The sequence below is a fragment of the Canis lupus genome, chromosome 8 (assembly GCF_003254725.2).
Source record: "Canis lupus dingo isolate Sandy chromosome 8, ASM325472v2, whole genome shotgun sequence".
Lineage (NCBI taxonomy): Eukaryota > Metazoa > Chordata > Mammalia > Carnivora > Canidae > Canis > Canis lupus.
The window spans coordinates 6,885,398-6,902,937 of NC_064250.1; the positions used below are offsets into that span (position 1 = coordinate 6,885,398).

The 17,540-nt window shown below is 35.3% G+C and overlaps 1 protein-coding gene across 8 annotated transcripts in view; it reads right to left on the reverse strand.

Moving 5' to 3' along the window:
• Nucleotides 1-17,540, reverse strand: part of LOC112657026 (40S ribosomal protein S4, X isoform-like) — a 34,031-nt gene that overhangs the window by 6,185 nt on the left and 10,306 nt on the right. For 5 of the 8 annotated variants that reach the window (XM_025442735.3, XM_049113035.1, XM_049113031.1 and 2 more), the window contains one exon: nt 265-419. The exons of 1 other annotated variant lie outside the window; for it this stretch is intronic. The gene's annotated coding sequence lies outside the window, so the exon portion shown is untranslated. Of the gene's footprint in view, nt 1-264; nt 420-6,087; nt 6,149-17,540 lie in introns of all 8 variants that reach the window. 2 more of the 8 variants (XM_049113032.1, XM_025442733.3) reach the window with 2 other exon arrangements.

Sequence of the window (17,540 nt, forward strand, 5' to 3'; positions counted from 1 at the left end):
AACTTTGGATTGTGATTTCTATATATGAAAATAAGTGACAAAAGAAAATATAAATTGGACTTCATCAAAATTAAAGTTTTATTCTTCAAAGGGCACCATTAGGAAAGTAAAAACACAGACTTGTATCCAGAATCTATGTAGACTTCTTATCTCAACAATAAAAAGAATAATAATCCAATTTAAAAATGAGCAAGGACTTAAAATTTCTTAAGGAAAATATAGAAATGATCAACAAGCACATGAAAGATGCTAATGTCAGGGCACCTGGGTAGCTCAGTGGTTGATCTTCTGCTTTTGGCTCAGGTCGTGATCCCAGGATCCTGGGATGGAATCCCGCATCAGGCTCCCTGCAGGGAGTCTTCTTCTCCCTCTGCCTGTGTCTCTGCCTCTCTCTCTGTGTCCCTTATGAATAAATAAATCTTAAAAAAATAAAAATAAAACAATCACAACAATAAAAAAGAAAGGTGCTAATATCATTAGTCATCGGGGAAATGCCAGTCAAAACTGCAGTGAGATACCACTTCATATCCTTAAGATGGTTTAAAAAAAATTTAAAGACTTAACAGGGCTGGCAAGGCTGTGGGGAAAATTGTAACCCTCATAAATTATTGGTGGGAATGTAAAAATGGTGCAACCACTTTGAAACAATTTCTCAGATTGTTAAATCTAGAGTTTCCATAGAAGCCAGCAAACCCACTCTTAGGTATATACCCAAGGAGAATGAAAGCATGTCCATATAAAATCTTGTGCATGAATGTTCAAAACAGCATTGTTAGAATATCCAAGAAGTGAAAAAAACTCAAATGTTCATCAGTGGATGAACAGATAAACAAATGTGGTGTATTTCCAACCATACAATGGAATAGAAAAGTTCTGATACATGTTACAACAGAGATGACCCTTGAAAACATGATGGTAGGTAAAATTATCCAGTCATAGCAAACCACATATTTTATGATTCAATGTGTATGAAATATATGTATAGTCAAATGCATAGAGACAGAAATATATCAGTGGTTGTTAGGGGCTGAATAGGAGGAGGAACACAGAGTGAGTGCTAATAGCCATGAGGTTTCTTTTTTTAGAATGATGAAAATATTCTGGAATTAGACAGTGATGATGATTGAACAACTCTGTGAATTTCTTTTAAAAAAATGATGAACTGTACATTTTAAAGAGTGAATTTTATGGTGTATAATGCAATTCTCAATAATGCTATCATAAAAATAAAACCAACCCAAGCAAACTGTCTAAAATGAAAATCTAACCTTATCAAATCTGATTTTTTTTTAATGCTTTCCAGTGACCTCCTCTTGTCTTTAGGATAAACTTCAAACTTAACATGAACTTTTTATACTCTAATGGTGATCTTAATGTAACTCTAGTTGCATCTCATGGCACTCCCCACTCCAACTATAGATACACCAAACATTGTACTTCTCTTTAGGATACGTTATACTAAACCTCCTTCAAGTCTATATGTCTCGAATTTTTAGTTCTCTACACTCAGTTCTTCAGTCTCTTCATCTTTCGCTCTATTATGAAAACTTCCTTTGCCCACCATCCACTATTAATAGGTTAAGTATGCTTGATCAGTTATTCCACAAGATGTTAATAAGTACTAAACTTGATTGTAATTACTTGTTTACCTTTTTGCCTCTCTTACTAGACTGGAAACCTACAAGGGTAGAGAGATTGTCCCTTCTATTCTCTTCATTCCCCATGTTATAAGTAATAAAACACATATTTGTTGGATGAATGTATCAATAAATTAACTCACTCCAGGTTATTTTCTGAATACATTTTGTATGATGGTTTTAGTAATAGTTCTAATGAACTGGATATTTTTTTCTATAAAATGTAAAATTTTTATTAAAAAATTATTTGCATTTGTTTACCATATTTATGATGTTACCAAACTGATGCCTTGATGGAGCACATCATAGTAGGGCCATCCTTATGGCTAGATATCTAACTACCCTGATCATCTATGTCTTTACAGTCATTATTATCCTTCATTAAACAAAATGCTTAAGCATCTGAATAATTAGTTTATGCTTAAGAAAATTGGTATTAATAATATAAATTTGCACAGCATCATATTGCTTGAAGAATGAACAAGAATTTGAATTTTCTTTTAAAAATGACTATATTCTCCCCTTTGAACATATAAAACTTATTTTAGTCAAACAAGTCAGATTGCATTAGCCTGGGTCTGCTCAAAGCCAGCTATGCAAAGAACAAGATTCCACAGGCCTCTTGAAAGTTTTACAAGTCAGCTCTGCCCAGTTTAATAAAAGCATTTGTGTTGACTTAAATTTTCAGATGAGCTATGTTATTAAAACAGACAGCCACAAAGATGGTAAGATGGTTATTTAAAAACCGGTTTTCCATCTAAATAATGTAGTTTATTTAATAATGCTTGATTAGTAATTAGTGATTTGTTAGATGATGCTTAGTTGGTGATTAGTTAATATAATATGTTCAATTTAACAGGTGTACTAGACAAGGTTCTCCAGAGAAACAGCACCAATAAGATGTAGAACTGAGACAAAGAGAGAGTTATGATTTATTATAAATAATTGGTGTATGCAGTTGTGGAATATAAGTGCTCAGATCTATGGTCAGTAAGCTGGAGACCTAGGAGAGCTAATGGTGTAGTTCCAGTCTAATGGCCAGTCGACTTGAGACTGAGAAGAGCTAACGTTACAGTTTGAGACCAAAGGCAGGAAAAATAACCCATGGCCCAGCTAGGAAGTCATCAGGCAGGAAGAATACCCCCTTATTTGGGAGAGGGCCAGCCTTTTGTTTTATTCAGGTCTTCAACTGATTGGATGAGCTTACTCACATTAGGAAAGGCAATCTGCTTTACTCAAGGTATTGATTTAAATGTTAAATTCATCCAGAAACACTCTCACAGAAACATCTGTAGTAACGATTGACCAAATACCTGGGCAACCTATGGCTCAGTCAAGCTAACATATCAAATTAACCATCACAACAGGCATTTGCTACATGTGTCTAGTAGGTATTTTCCTTTTTGTCTGTTACTATTTTTTATTTCTATTTTTGAAGGAGAGCTGTTGGTAGTAGTAGGAATTCCTTGCACTCAGTTTTTCAGATTGGTGTCTGTGGAGGCAGAATTCTAAGATGAGCCTCAGTGAGTCATGCCTTCATAAAATCACCTCCCCTTGAGTGTGAATTGAACTTGTGACTTGCTTCTAGCCAATAGGATATGGCAAAGATAATTGGAAAGTCATTCCCTTGATAATGCTATAAATATTATATCCTATCTTAGCAGATTGGAGAGAGAGCTTCTCCTGCTGGCTTTGAAGGAGTAAGCTGCATTGTTATGACAGAGGTAAGTGGCAAGAGACTGCAAGGGCCACTAGCTGCTGAGAGTGGTACCTCGATGACAGTCAGCAAGAAAACAGCAACCTCAATCCTACAACCACAAGACATTAAAATCTTCCAACAGCTATGTGAGCAGCCTGGCAAACAGCTAGATTGCAACCTGTGAGATGCTGAGCAGAGGACCCAGTTCAATCATACCTGAACTCCTTGACCCATGAAAAGTGTGAGATAAGTGTATGTTTGTTCTAAGCCTCTAAGTTTGTATTGACTTGCTAAGCAGCAATAGATAACTAACGCTGTATCACCGACACCAAACTCTTCTCTAACCTTGACATGAAAAACTATTCTGGTTGCCATAGTTTGAAAAGTGGACAAGCGGACTGCATTTAATTACGAGTTAGGACAAACATAGAGTGTCCAGAAATTGGAATGAGAGTTGAAACCTGTGTAGGAGCAGGGCAAAAAGAAATTCCTGGCTCATAAGCAGTAGAGATTTGACTCAGACATTTAACATGAGCAAAAGCATATTGGTAACAAGTGTACAATGTATTCAAGTACAGTATAGAGGATACAACAGTAGGCATATTTTGACATCTATGTTGCCAGGTTTGTAAACTCATAGCTGGGGATTGGCTTCCAGGCACAACATTTAAATATCTAAGAAGTGATACTGCACAAATTCAGGGCTCGATTTTAGTGAATAACAGCAGCCTTAACAAACAGGAACAGGATTTAGGTTCATTAATAAGATAGCTTCTTACTTATGAGAACTTGGAGAGATTATATATATATATATATATATATATATATATATATATATATATGATGAAGTCTAAGCCTCCAGTGTCTGCGCTATAGCTACTTTTAGTTAAGTTTGGGTTCTAGATTTCTTCCTAATCTGTGACAAAGAACTATCACTGACATCTAAAAAACTAAGCCAAAGATATTTGCATTTAAGTACAGAGTAGTATACAAATATATACATAGATAAATAAAATGACCTTTTTGTTCCTTAGAGCAACTCATAGGTCTTACAGAATGAGGACTTCCCTGAGAGGCTTTAGCTCCCTGATTATCACTGAGTATACCCATATTGTGTGTCAGAGTGGAGAGAAAAGGGATGCAGTAAAAGACAGATCGGGGCCCAAGCCCATGTGTTTGATTATGTTCAGCAGACATCCATAGCAACAATCCAAACTACTCTCACAATGAAAAGTATCAGCAGTTGGCCACTTCTAACCCCATTCTAAACTGAATCAGCCCACACCATGTTTGGCTCTGAATATTTTTAACTAATATTTTCCCTCATTTTTCTATCAAATCCACTTATCTCTCTTTACCTTTATTCAAATGAGCAACCCTAGAGTTTGACACTCTTAAATACATATTTATGTGATTTAAGGCATTGTAAGAAATTATATAAGTTACTAAATGTTTGCTGAGGAATCTTTAACATAAACTCATTTTCAAATCATTTCTTAATACCAAGGGAGTACATAATACAACAAGCATGCAGGCACATCTGGATGGGGGAAAAAAAAAACAAACCCTAAGAAAACCCTAAGATTATTTCTCCTATCAAGCTGGTCCTGGAGAAAAAACTGAACATTTCATATGTTCACAGCTTAGAGTAAAAGCAATACAGACTATAGGTAATAATGAGATGCCAGACAAGATTACTAATGCTTCAACTCTCTGTAATCCCAGCATTAACTAAAATTCTTATTTAGATTCAGATCAAATGCTAAAAACTTGAGCATCATATTCCAAACTTCCTATGATCTGGACAAATTATATATTTCTAATTTAAGTATGACTTTTTTCATTTTACTCTAGCACACTCTATCTGTTTGACACATTTATATATGTTCTTTCTGTTCTTTTTGTCCAGAATGCCCTTTAACTGATGTTACTTGCTGGACTACTTCATTTTTTTAAGTCTTACATCCTGCCTAAAATATGGTCAAACTGTTTTTGTTCTGAAATAAATGCATCCTAAATACTGTTCTTGCTTTAAACTATTTCACTCTTTCTTTATACCAAAAATCAGCTTATAGTGTAGTATCATGCCAACAAGACAGTTGACTAAATATCCTAGAAAAAATTCCCCTCCCCCTGCAGACATCCTAAAAATGCTAAGTAAAAAATAGCCACAAACTTTGTGCTCTTAAGAAAGTAAGTGAAGGCTACAGGTGGTAAAAGTGATGAAGTAGAGAACATGTTTGTGATGAGGATGCTGAAACCACAGGTGCCTTGAGGCTGTTTGCAGATCTTATTAACTGAGAATCTAGGGAAAATAACATCTTTCCCGAGATTTCACATATGCAAGTCTTTCTTCTTTCACTGGGGATTGAAATTTGTTATTTATGTTACCTATATGTTCCAAGAAATCCTAAGTTGAAACATTAATTTAAAAATTGTTATTGCCTAGTGGTGCCTAGCAGAAAATAATATAAATATTCTCTGAAGGGATTCAGCCTCGATTGAGGACACATAGATTCCCACACGTAAAACCCTGCCAAAACTGAGCTCACAATACAAAATTTCCAAAAGTAGAAATAAACAAGCTACCAGAATTAAGAATTAGTAGAAATAACAAGCAACAAAATAAAAAGCTCCAAACTCTCCACATACTGAAAATTTGGAACAGAATAGAAGCTAAGTGATCTTAAAAGATATAACTAAGTAAAACAGTTGAGTAAAGAAAAAAAGACACTTTGAAAATATACTTACAATTATTCAAAAAGAAAAAATGTTGCATCCATGCTTCTTTTGTAGCAGAAAAATATTCCAACTGGAACAAAGATTTCAATGTAAAGTAAGACACGATGAAAATACTAGGAGTAATCATGGAAGAGTATTTTATAAAGACTGAAAAATTCCTCTATAGAAAAGTAGAAAATTTCTAAATGGTAACATACAACAAAGTGAGAAGAAAAATAACAAAATGAGAGGAAATTAAAACTCATATCACCAGAGAAAAAGGATTAACCTGCTTCTCTCCCCATAATTAATAAAGAATGCCTACAAATTGAAAACGACTAAAATTCAATATCATGTGGGTGTAGGAAATAAACATAGCTCTCAGGAATGAAAATGCAAATTCCTTTTAAATAAGAAAAGGCATTCTACTGAATCAATATAAAAGCAATGCAAATTTAAACTAGGAAATACCATATCTTATGTCAAAATAACAAAATTGCAAACATCTGGATACTACACCGTTACTATTTAGGCTGTAGGGTGATAGACCTTTTCACACATTCCAAATGGGACTGCAAATGGCTGCAATCCTTAAAGAATGCAATTTGACAAGTACTAAAACACCAGATTTATATAGCTTTGGCCCAGCAAATCTATGTGAGCATTGATTTATACATTAAGCTATTTTTGGAAAGATTATACAAGTAATCTAAATGTCCATCGTTAGAGGGATAAATAAATTAAGGTATACCTATAAGATGTATTACACACATGTGTTAAAAAATTTTAGTGAGGAAGCTCCCTGTGTACTGATAGGATTACCTCCTTAGTACATTACTAACTAAAAACAAAAAAAACCCAATACCCAACCAGAAAGTTAAGGAACAGTGACTATGTCTGCTATTTGTGATTAAAAAAAGGATGAGAACACACATTTTAATTGCTTTAATAGGTACAAAAAAAAATCTCTGGTAGGTAGCACGACCAAAAAGGTAATATTAACAGCAGGCAAGCATAGGGTTCTGGAGAGATAGTTTTCATAATCTATCTTTGTATTATTCAAGGTTATGTCAGGAAAGCAAATTCAAACGTATGCGTAAACTGAAGATATTTTTAAACAAGAGGTTTACCTAAATATTAGGCAAGGCTGAAGAAATTAACAAGAGAGGTTGAGGCACATAGAAATTAGCGACAGTGGGAAGCCATTATCTGCTATTCATGGAAAACAGTAGGAAATAGGCTAGGCTAGGCTAGGCTAGGCTAGGCTAGGCTAGAGGCTCTCTCAGAGGACCATCTGATCACATCTGTAATTGTAGCGAGACAAAGCAAATGATAGAATCCATGTGCTGAAGCAGAAGAAAAGGGGAAGAAATATTCATCTCTTTCTTGCAGCCTTCTGATACTTTATCCTTTTATTGGACAAACTCAACCAGAAGCCAGATAGCAAGGAGTCCTATAAGGGGGAAGACACCTGAGAAGCATAGAGCAGGAGATAGAAGAGGAAGCTTGTATTCTTATTACATGCAAATTGAGATCAGAATTAGATACCATGTGGCATATAGATTGAGCAAGAATAAAAGCTTGACAAAAGTCTTGTTAGCAAGACTTGTCTCAAAAGCAATTCTTATATGTGACTAGTGGATATGTAAGTTGATAGAACCCTTGGAAAGCAGTTCAGCAATATCTAGTTAAAGTTGGAGATGTGCATTCCTACAAACCAGTAATTCCACCTCAAAATAAATTACCCGAGGGAGAGTCACTCATTTGCACCTAGAAACATGCATGAGAATATTCACTACAGTTTTTCTGTAATAGTGTAAATAATGGCAAATCACTTGAATATTCATTAATGAGACAGTGGAAATGTGTGCCTTATTCATACGACAAAAGGGTGGACTGCGGCGAAAGTGAATGAACTAGAGCTACAGCTATCAAACACAAATATCACACCAAAAAAGAAAAATTGCTGATGTTATTTATATGAAATTTAGCAGCATGCAAATTATATATTGTTTAAAGGTAATAAGGATAATACCATATTCAGGATAGAGGTTAACTCTGAGGCATGACATATGGGTATGCAAAATATTTGGCTGTTTGAAAAATGTTTCTTTTTTCTTAAACTATGAAGTGGGTATACTAGTGCTCACTGTATTTTGAGAAGTTCTTAGGTATATCTGAAATATAAAAAATTTCAAAAATATGTTAAATAGAATCAAAGTAAAAAAAAAATATATGTAATGAAAGGATACCAGAGTTATATATGGAATTATATCCCCCCAAAATTCATATGTTGAAGCCCTAATGCTCACTATGACTGTACGTGGAATTAGGGCCTTTAATAAATGAGAACTTAAGAGCAGAGCTCTAATCTAAGAAGACTAGAATCCTTCTAAGAACAAAAAAGGTAACAGCAGTGAGAGTGCATGCAGAAAAGGCCATGTGAGGACACAGAAAGTGGCCATCTGAAAGCCATGGAGAGAAGCATCAGGAGAAAGAAACCACACATGCCAACATTTTGATCTTGGATTTCCAGCCTCTAGAATTGTGTTTAAAAAAAAAATCTGGGATGCCTGGGTGGTTCAGCGATTAAGCGCCTGCCTTCGGCCCAGGGCGTGATCCTGGAGTCCTGGGATCAGGTCCCACGTCCATCTCCCTGCATGGAGCCTGCTTCTCTCTCTACCTATGTCTCTGCCTCTCTCTCTCTGTGTCTCTCATGAATAAATAAATAAAATCTCTAAAAAAATTGTTGTTTTAGCTACTTGGTCTCTTGTATTTTGTCATAGCAGCCCTAGCAAACTAATACAAATGTAGTTTATTTCTTATTACCCATAGTCATTACCCCTGAAATTCTGGTATTTCTCAGCCTTTTTTTTTTTATATATATATTTTATTTATTTATTCATGACAGACACAGAGAGAGAGAGAGAGAGAGAGAGAGACAGAGAGAGATGCAGAGGGAGAAGCAGGCTCCATGCTGGGAGCCCAACGTGGGACTCCATCCCAGGTCTCCAGGATCAGCCCTGGCCCAAAGGCAGGCGCTAAACCAATGAGCCACCCAGGGATCCCCATCTCTGCCTTTTCAGTGTATTTCCTTTCACCATGATCATTGGTGTAACTCCCTAATCGTAAAATTTAATGATCCTTTAAATTCGTTTCTATACTTCAGTGTATTTCTGAAGAAATTACTATTACCTCTTCTTTTATATTGTTGCTTTTAATTTTTTTGTCTTGTTTTGAATTGCCATGGTTCTCCTCTAAAAACCTATATTATTTGTCCTTTCCCTCCATATTTGTTCCCCAACCTGAGATAACTTCTCCCAAGCCTATGTCTTGTCTCTCTTATATCTCTCACTTTCCTCCATGGAACAGCATCCAAATAACTCCCTCAACCATATCTGAGAGGCTTTTTTCTTACTTCCCAAGGACAGAAACTAACTTAGTTGCCTACTACTAGAAGGTCATTTTATGATGCTCTGACATATATTGTCCCCTACTATGTACATCTATTCCATGAATACTGTGATATTAGTCACTGCTGTTACAGTAGCAATGCCTGACACATTATGAACAATGCAGAGTTTTCTTTTCTTTTTTTAAGAAAGGAAGAATTATATCAATTAATGAGAGGACAGAGAGGATCTTAGAGTTAAGCACGCATGGAAATGTGTTTAAACCCTTATCCTTCTGAATGTATACTTTTGCTATTGATTCTCAATCCCTGTTCCAGCTCCATATTCCATTAACACCTCTAAAAACATACTTCTAAAAGCTGATTTCATCATTTTATCCTCATAGCTGTTTTTCCATTTTCTTTACCATCTCTCATATTTCCACTGCCATCTTCTGAGTCACTCAAGCATGAAAACTTTGTATTGCTTCTAATTCTCTTTCCTCTTTCTTGCTGTCCAACTCTTTATATTCATTGCCATCTTCTTCCTGTTGATATTATTTCTTGTAAGGCTATTGAAATTATATTTTAACTGGATCTTTTCTTTCTAGTCCCCCTCCTCTAGTAGCTTAAATAGTAATCTTTGTACAGTCTTACCAAGGCCCTGATGTAAAATTTCTCTTTCAGATCGAATACATTTCCAGTGCCCCAGGCAAAATTTCTTTTAAGGCCCTACCACAGTTGTGTTGTTTTTGTTTTTGTTTTTGTTTTGGATTTTAATTCCAGTAGTTAAGATATAGGGTTATGTTAGTTTCAGGTGTATAATATAGCGCTTCAATAGACTGTGTTGGGAAAACCAGACAACCTACCAGTTTCTTGACTGTCTCACCAATTCATTGTAATCCTACACATTCACTTTCATACCAGTTCCTGCTTTGTCTCCCTATGACTTTTCCATTTGTGAGTGCCATTTATGTCCTGGTTAAAAAGATGTCCTTGATTTATTATTTATTATAAAACATAGCTTAATTTATTTCTTCAGGTCCTGCTTATTAACATATTTTTGGCTTATTCCCAACCACATATGTGTAACATCTCTTCAATCATTGAGGGCTTCTTCCAGCTTCTTTATCCACTTTACTCAAAAACTGATTTTGGATTTTCTTACATGTGGCCAGCAATACCAGGTACTTCCCAGAACAAATATAATAAACTTTTAATATTTTCTCCCACTTTTCCCTCTTATGTACATGATCTCCTAACTTTTTATAACATGAAACATGCATAAAATTGTGTTATATGAACTAATATCATAAATGAAGGTAGATGCTGCAGAGATAACAAGCTGAGGGCTCCTGCTGTTCAGGCAAATTAGATGCATATTGGGGCACATGAGTAGTTCATTCAAGACACACACATCAGTTTTATATCTCACTAATTGGGAAGATTCTCCTTATATAATATTTGGTAATTGAATACTATACATAATAATTTAAGAAAGAAGCCACAGAATATTTATATTTTGACATTTTAAATATTTGTGACACCTGTGCCAGAATTATCACTATTCACCAGCATTAGTTTGTCCTCAGCTCTTGAGTACAGGAATGATACCACTATCTACCCACTCAATTCATTGTCAGGAGGATTGTTCCCACATACCATTTTGCCTCCATTTTAAGATGCCAATGATTAGGACATTCCATCTCTTTAATGATAGCACATTGATGAAATATAAAGAAACATTAAGTGCATTTATTGATTGATACTTCTCAATATCAGAAATGTTTAAATGAGTGTGTCTATTTGACAATCAAGGAAATACAGTGTTTATCCATTTATCTAAAGGAGAAAATATTATATACTTCTTTATTTGCAGGTGACTTCTGGTGGGCAGAAGCTTTTAATTCTCTTCTTAAATGACAAACACGAAGGGGTCCATGTCTATTTAACTGTCTCTGTGTATTGGCTTCTGGAGCATTTGGTGTGTTTCATAATTCTTGGAGCTATGCGAAAACTAAAGCAGGTCTCCAAGTGGCTGTTAAGAACCATGTATGAACTACCGGAGGATACAGGACAGAGTAGATAAGATTCCCTCCCAGTCATACATGTGATTGTCCCTCCTTCACATTTGTGATTTCCATTTAAGAATGGTAGGTACATATGTATGTGCATGTACTAGCACTGGTGCTCTGTTGTGAAAGCTAGGTTCATTATACATACATTATCAAATACAATTTTAACATTCTCAATACTATTAGTAGCAAAATATTGAGTTTTAAGTTTCTCCCTTACCCAAGGGCTTGCTAGGGTTGCGTCACTGAGAATTCCAGATGGAGAACTACTTTCTGGCTCACACATGGAAGCCCGCCAAAGGGGGAGAGGCTGTGGTTTAAATTAATCTTCAGCTGGGGGTGGGGAAGACTTCACCACAGTCCCCTGGAGGATTTGGAAAGCATATTTACACCTCCTGCTTTGCCAACAGTGAGAGCAAAACAAATCATTGTTCTGTACAGATAGCATGATGGAAGCATATTTAACTGAGGGGAAGTTAAAAACAACAATTGCTCAGCTTGCCTCAGAGCAAGGCATTTCAAGAAGGTATTCCATTTTTTTCTGTCTCTTAAATTTTTCAAAGATAGAAGAATATTCTCCACTTTATTCTTTACCTCTCCCATTCTAAGTCAAGTGATATACTCAGCTCAGAAAGAGATCTTTCTGAATACCTTTTTCCTAGTCTTTCCAAATGAGTTAAAATCTAGAATCTGTAATTCCATCACAAATATATCATTGACATATTGTAATTGTCAAAGGGGTGAATACTTGATAATGGCTTCATGAATCTGGCTCTTAACCCAGGGTTAACAAAGGCAGTACTTAGGTTCATGAAGATGTTATTGAGAAGAGTCATAATTACCCATCCCTCTTCCAACCTTGTTTTGTTCATTCAGTTCCTTGGTATGGGAGGTTAAGAAATGTGTTGAGATTTCGGGAAGATGTTTCATGCATTTTATCTGATCTTTACCCTATTTGTACCGGTTTAAGTATATTTAACACTCATTGCAAATTTGCTATCCTGGACCCTGAATTCTTCAGAAAGCCAATCCATATGGAAGTTTTGTGAATTCCAACTCCTGTAAAACATCTTTGAGATTGCTACACTTGTGAACACAACATTATACTCAATTATGTGTAAGAGAAAACCTATATACTCCAATTATGCAAAGTTCCCTTTTGTTCAAATTATGTCATAAAACTATGCCAATATATGTTTCTGATAGAACCATTTGGTCTTTCAAATGAAGGAGCCATTAGTGACCTCACAATAAGAAACTTGGTTCTCTTAAATTGTCCAAGGTTAGTAGCAGATCAATATGGTTCAGCTTACTAGACTTCTGTTCAAGCACTTTGCCTATGTTAGCTTTGATTTGAAATACATTTAACGCATCCCAGGTGTCTCAATTATAATTTATTAGTTTTGAAAAGCATTCATCCCCAAGTAGTGAAAACTTAATATACTCAAAATATACCAGTAACCAGAATCAATTCTGGATGACAGCAAATTAACAAAACAATTCAAAACTGGACTTTGGCAAATTCTTTGGAGCAATTAGTGATAATCAACTCATGAAGTGACAGAGAAGCTACCACATGCTGTTAAGAAAAAAAATCACCATCTTGTGGAAGCATACATTCATACCAAACATTTAGGAAAATCCATTCCCTTATAATCACAGACATTGTATAGCATGCTCTTCCACTCTTGTGTGCACTTGTGTATTATAACTCTCTGTAGCATATTTTCTCATTAAATGGTTTAATCTCTAGGTTTATTTAATCTATAGGCTCATAAAATTGTTGTAGTCTACAAAATATAACTCAAATTAGAGGAAATGTCCAACATTTTACTAGATAATCAGACATCTCCAATAGTGCTAGTTATTTATCCGTAAAGAAAAATGTACATTAAACATTACAGGAAAAATATTAAAAATGAATTACCCTGGGCCTCAAATCACTCCTTTTTAGTAATTATTCAAAAAGTGAAATCTGGGATCCCTGGGTGGCGCAGCGGTTTGGCGCCTGCCTTTGGCCCGGGGCGCGATCCTGGAGATCCAGGATCGAATCCCACATCGGGCTCCCTGCATGGAGCCTGCTTCTCCCTCTGGCTGTGTCTCTGCCTCTCTCTCTCTCTCTCTCTCTGTGGGACTATCATAAATAAATAAAAATTAAAAAAAAATAAAATAAAAAAAACAAAAAGTGAAATCTTTTTGGAAATATATTTATCATTTAGACTGTCACTAGGATTAGATTATATTTAAGGTTGAAGAGTAATCCATTTCAAATAACCCTGAAAAGGTTAAAAATACAGCTTCAAAAACCTATTTCACCACCTGATACTAGGTTCATAGTTTCTCAGAAAGTAAAGGATCCTGTAGCCATTCAGACAGCAACTGAGTCTTGAGTGTTGAACACACTCAGAATTCCATGTGGTATGGGGGAAGCTTGATATAAATAAATGTATAAGAAAATATATTTATCTCTCAGATGTAACAGTAAAAAGAAAGTAATCATGTGCAGAGTCAAATTATACTGAAATTATACACAGGGTAGAGAATGTGGAGACAGTGAATAGGTTGTAGGCATGTCAAAAAGAATTCAAGAAAAGGAAGTGTAATTGAATATTTCAAGGACCGAATCCAGAAGAGTGCTGAAGAGATCCCAGGAAATTAGGGCTTCCAACTTCTCTGGAGTCACAGGATCTTGAGTGACAGTTTACCTTTGTCCGTCTTTGGCATTGTTTCTTTCTCTTTTTTTCTTCAACCTACAGAAGGCTTAAATATAGTTCTGTGTGTGTATCTTCATATTCAACAACAGCTAATTGATAGAATTTCTTTGTGTCTCAATTCCAAACTCCTAAGACAATTTGATCAACTTGGTTTGGTTCTGGTGATTACCCATGATTAGACTTGGAAACTTTGTGTGTGTGTGTGTGTGTGTGTGTGTATGTAGGAAAACCTATCTATGAAATTTGCTCATGGGTAGGTAAGAAGAAGTCCCTTGAGACAACATTGGCATTTCTAACATACTCTGATATATTCCCATTCATGTATTATTTGAGCACTTCCATGGGAAAAAAAACAAAAAACAAAACCTATGTTAATTTGACACACATAGAGATTTAACCATACACAGTTCTTGTATCTAAGGAGCTCAAACTAGAGTGGAGGAGATAGAAGAAAACAAATCACTAATTTCAAGGGATATATAGAATACTAATGGCTCTGATACATTAGATACATCAACTCTGGTCTTCTCGTGTATCTCCTCCCAAGAGGGTGAGGAATCTACAGGGCCCAGATGTTACAGAGTTCTCTCTGGATATCCTGGCATAGAATTAGCTTTCCAAATGGCAGAGGACCTGTGTGAGCTTCATCTACATGATTGTTTTCTAGAAGACTGTCCTATATTGTACATTCTCCCTCTTCCTGATGGATAGGTGAAAGGATATATGACTCAAATTGGAAGAAACATCTCCATAAGTCCCCTGGGAAGGAAAGGGACAGGATAGAGATAGGGTAAAGAACTAGAGAACATGGAATTTAAGCAGGGTACCTCCCTTTGTACTCTTGTCCTGGATAACAAATGTTTGGGGCAAATCTAAATACTTACTAAAGGACTATTAGAGATATTTTCTGGGTGTTATGGGAGTACAGAAGAGAGTCACTATAGTTAAAGCTGATGAAGATATATTTGGAAAGAAGGATGACATTATATTTGAATTGTAAAAGACTTAATAGTTACGTGAGCAGTGATGAAGTTCTTAGAAACTACAATGTATGAAAAGGCAGGAAAATACATATTTATCTATATGGTATGATATTCATAAGGACCTACAGAAAGACTTTATGCATGACACAGCACTTGGTACATGGATACTAAGGATCTTCAACTTCCTTTGGTACCAGCAGTGACCTAAGACATTCCCCTTTCTTCCCATCCATGGCCTCACAAGTTTTCTAACACTCCTCATTTGAAAGTTAAAAATACTCAACAATTCACTGAGCCTTTCCTCTGGAGATAGGCTGGCTATTTCATTTAACATAAGTGTAAATGTAAGAGTATCTCTAAGGAGTGAGTAGTCTGCATGTTCTCCATTCAATAAAATGGAGTTCAATTAATGAAGATTTAAATATTAGGGGTGTATAGTTGAAGGTGGTAGGTGGGTTACACACATGATCTTCCATTCCCCCTTGAAATACCAATAAACTTTTAACAAAGGAATTTATAAAATAGACTTAAGCCAAAAAAGACAAAGATTATAGAATAATGCAATGTTAGGAAAAGTGGGAACTGGATATATACATGGTGTGACGGTTAATTATATGTATCAGCTTGACCAGGCCATGTGATGCTCAGATATCTGATGAATCATTATTTCTGAATGTGTCCGTGAAGATTTGTCTAGAATAAATTAGCACTAGAATTAGTGAACTAAGTAAAACAGACTGTGTCATCCAGTGTGTTGAGGACCTCAACAAAAAGGTGAAGGAAAGGAGAATTCTGTCTGGTTGCTTGAGCTGGAACACTGGTCTTCTGCTGTTGGGCTAGGACTTACACCATCTGCATTACGGTTCTCAGGCCTTTGAACTCATACTAGAATTATACCACCAGCTTCCCTGGATTTCCAGCTTGCAGATGGCGGATCATGGGACTTCTGGGCCTCTGTAATTGTATGAGCCAATTCCTCATAATTAGTCAATCAGTCTTTCTGTTTCTGTTTCTCAGGAGAATTCTGACTATGCACATGAAAAAGGCCTTTAGAAACCTAAGATAGTTTCTACCTGGCAATGAGCAAAAATCTATTATACTGTGGAACACTCAAAAGTAATATCAAGTGCCTTTTGAAGTAGGGGAAAATGTGAAATCAAAATAAAAGAGATTGTTGAAAGTTCAATATTTATACCTGGACCTCCTTTATCTGTTGTGAGGCAGTACTCAGCTGTCAATAGTATTTACATATTCATGAGTTGTGTACAGAGAACATTGATGTAACCTAAATGACCATCACAATATAATTATATTGGGAGAATGAGAGTTTAGTGTGTTTGAGTGTGGAGGAGGGGTGGAGACAGGGAGGAGGCAGTGTACAAAGGACATCTACATCCTCACCTTCCATGGAGGGATGTCAACAGAAAAAAGCCTAGAAATCAACAATTTAGAAACTAATAAAAATTTTTATTTAGATATAGAGAGATATATCAAAAGAATAAATTGCAAGATATGAAAGTGATTGCCTCTTGAATTGGTAAATTGAAGGGATTAAGATACTGCTAATTTTTCCCATAAATCCAATATTATTATTTGAGCCTTTAAAAGACTACATGCAATTATTAGTTTGAAATACAAGCTAAATCAAAAGAAACAGCATCAAGTTCCATAAATTTGACATTCTCCCAGAAGAGTACTTGAAATGCTGATATTCCATATTATTTTTTAATTATAAACTTGTATCCTTAATAATCAACTGAAGTAAAGGTACATTTTTGCCCATATTTGAAACTTCCTGTTTCTTCACCTATAAAATATAATTGTATGTAGTCATTCTTTGCATGAACGTTCTAAGAATATTTGACATACCACACAATATAATCTATTTAGATCAACTGTAAGTAATTTAAATTTTATATATCATTTGATCAATGTTGAGAGGAGAACTAAATGAGACCCTTGGAAGTTAATGACTTGCCTGAGGAATTTCTATTGGCAAATAATCATAATGATAGAGAAAGTCTTTTAGTACTGTCATATGCCTAAAAGAGGCATCCAATTCATGTTTTTTTTAAATTCTTTTATTCACACCAAATAAAAATAGGGGCTTACTTAAATTTTAATTCAGATTGCTTTCATGGAAAGTTGAAGCAATATCTCTGTAGAATATCTTGGAATATTTCATAAATATATCCTACTGCATGATAGTTCCATTAATCTAATTTGAAAGTATCAACACGATAGTTCCATTAATCTAATTTGAAAGTATCAACATGAAAAAATCTTCTGATTCACAGAATATTTTTAAAAATATATCTCT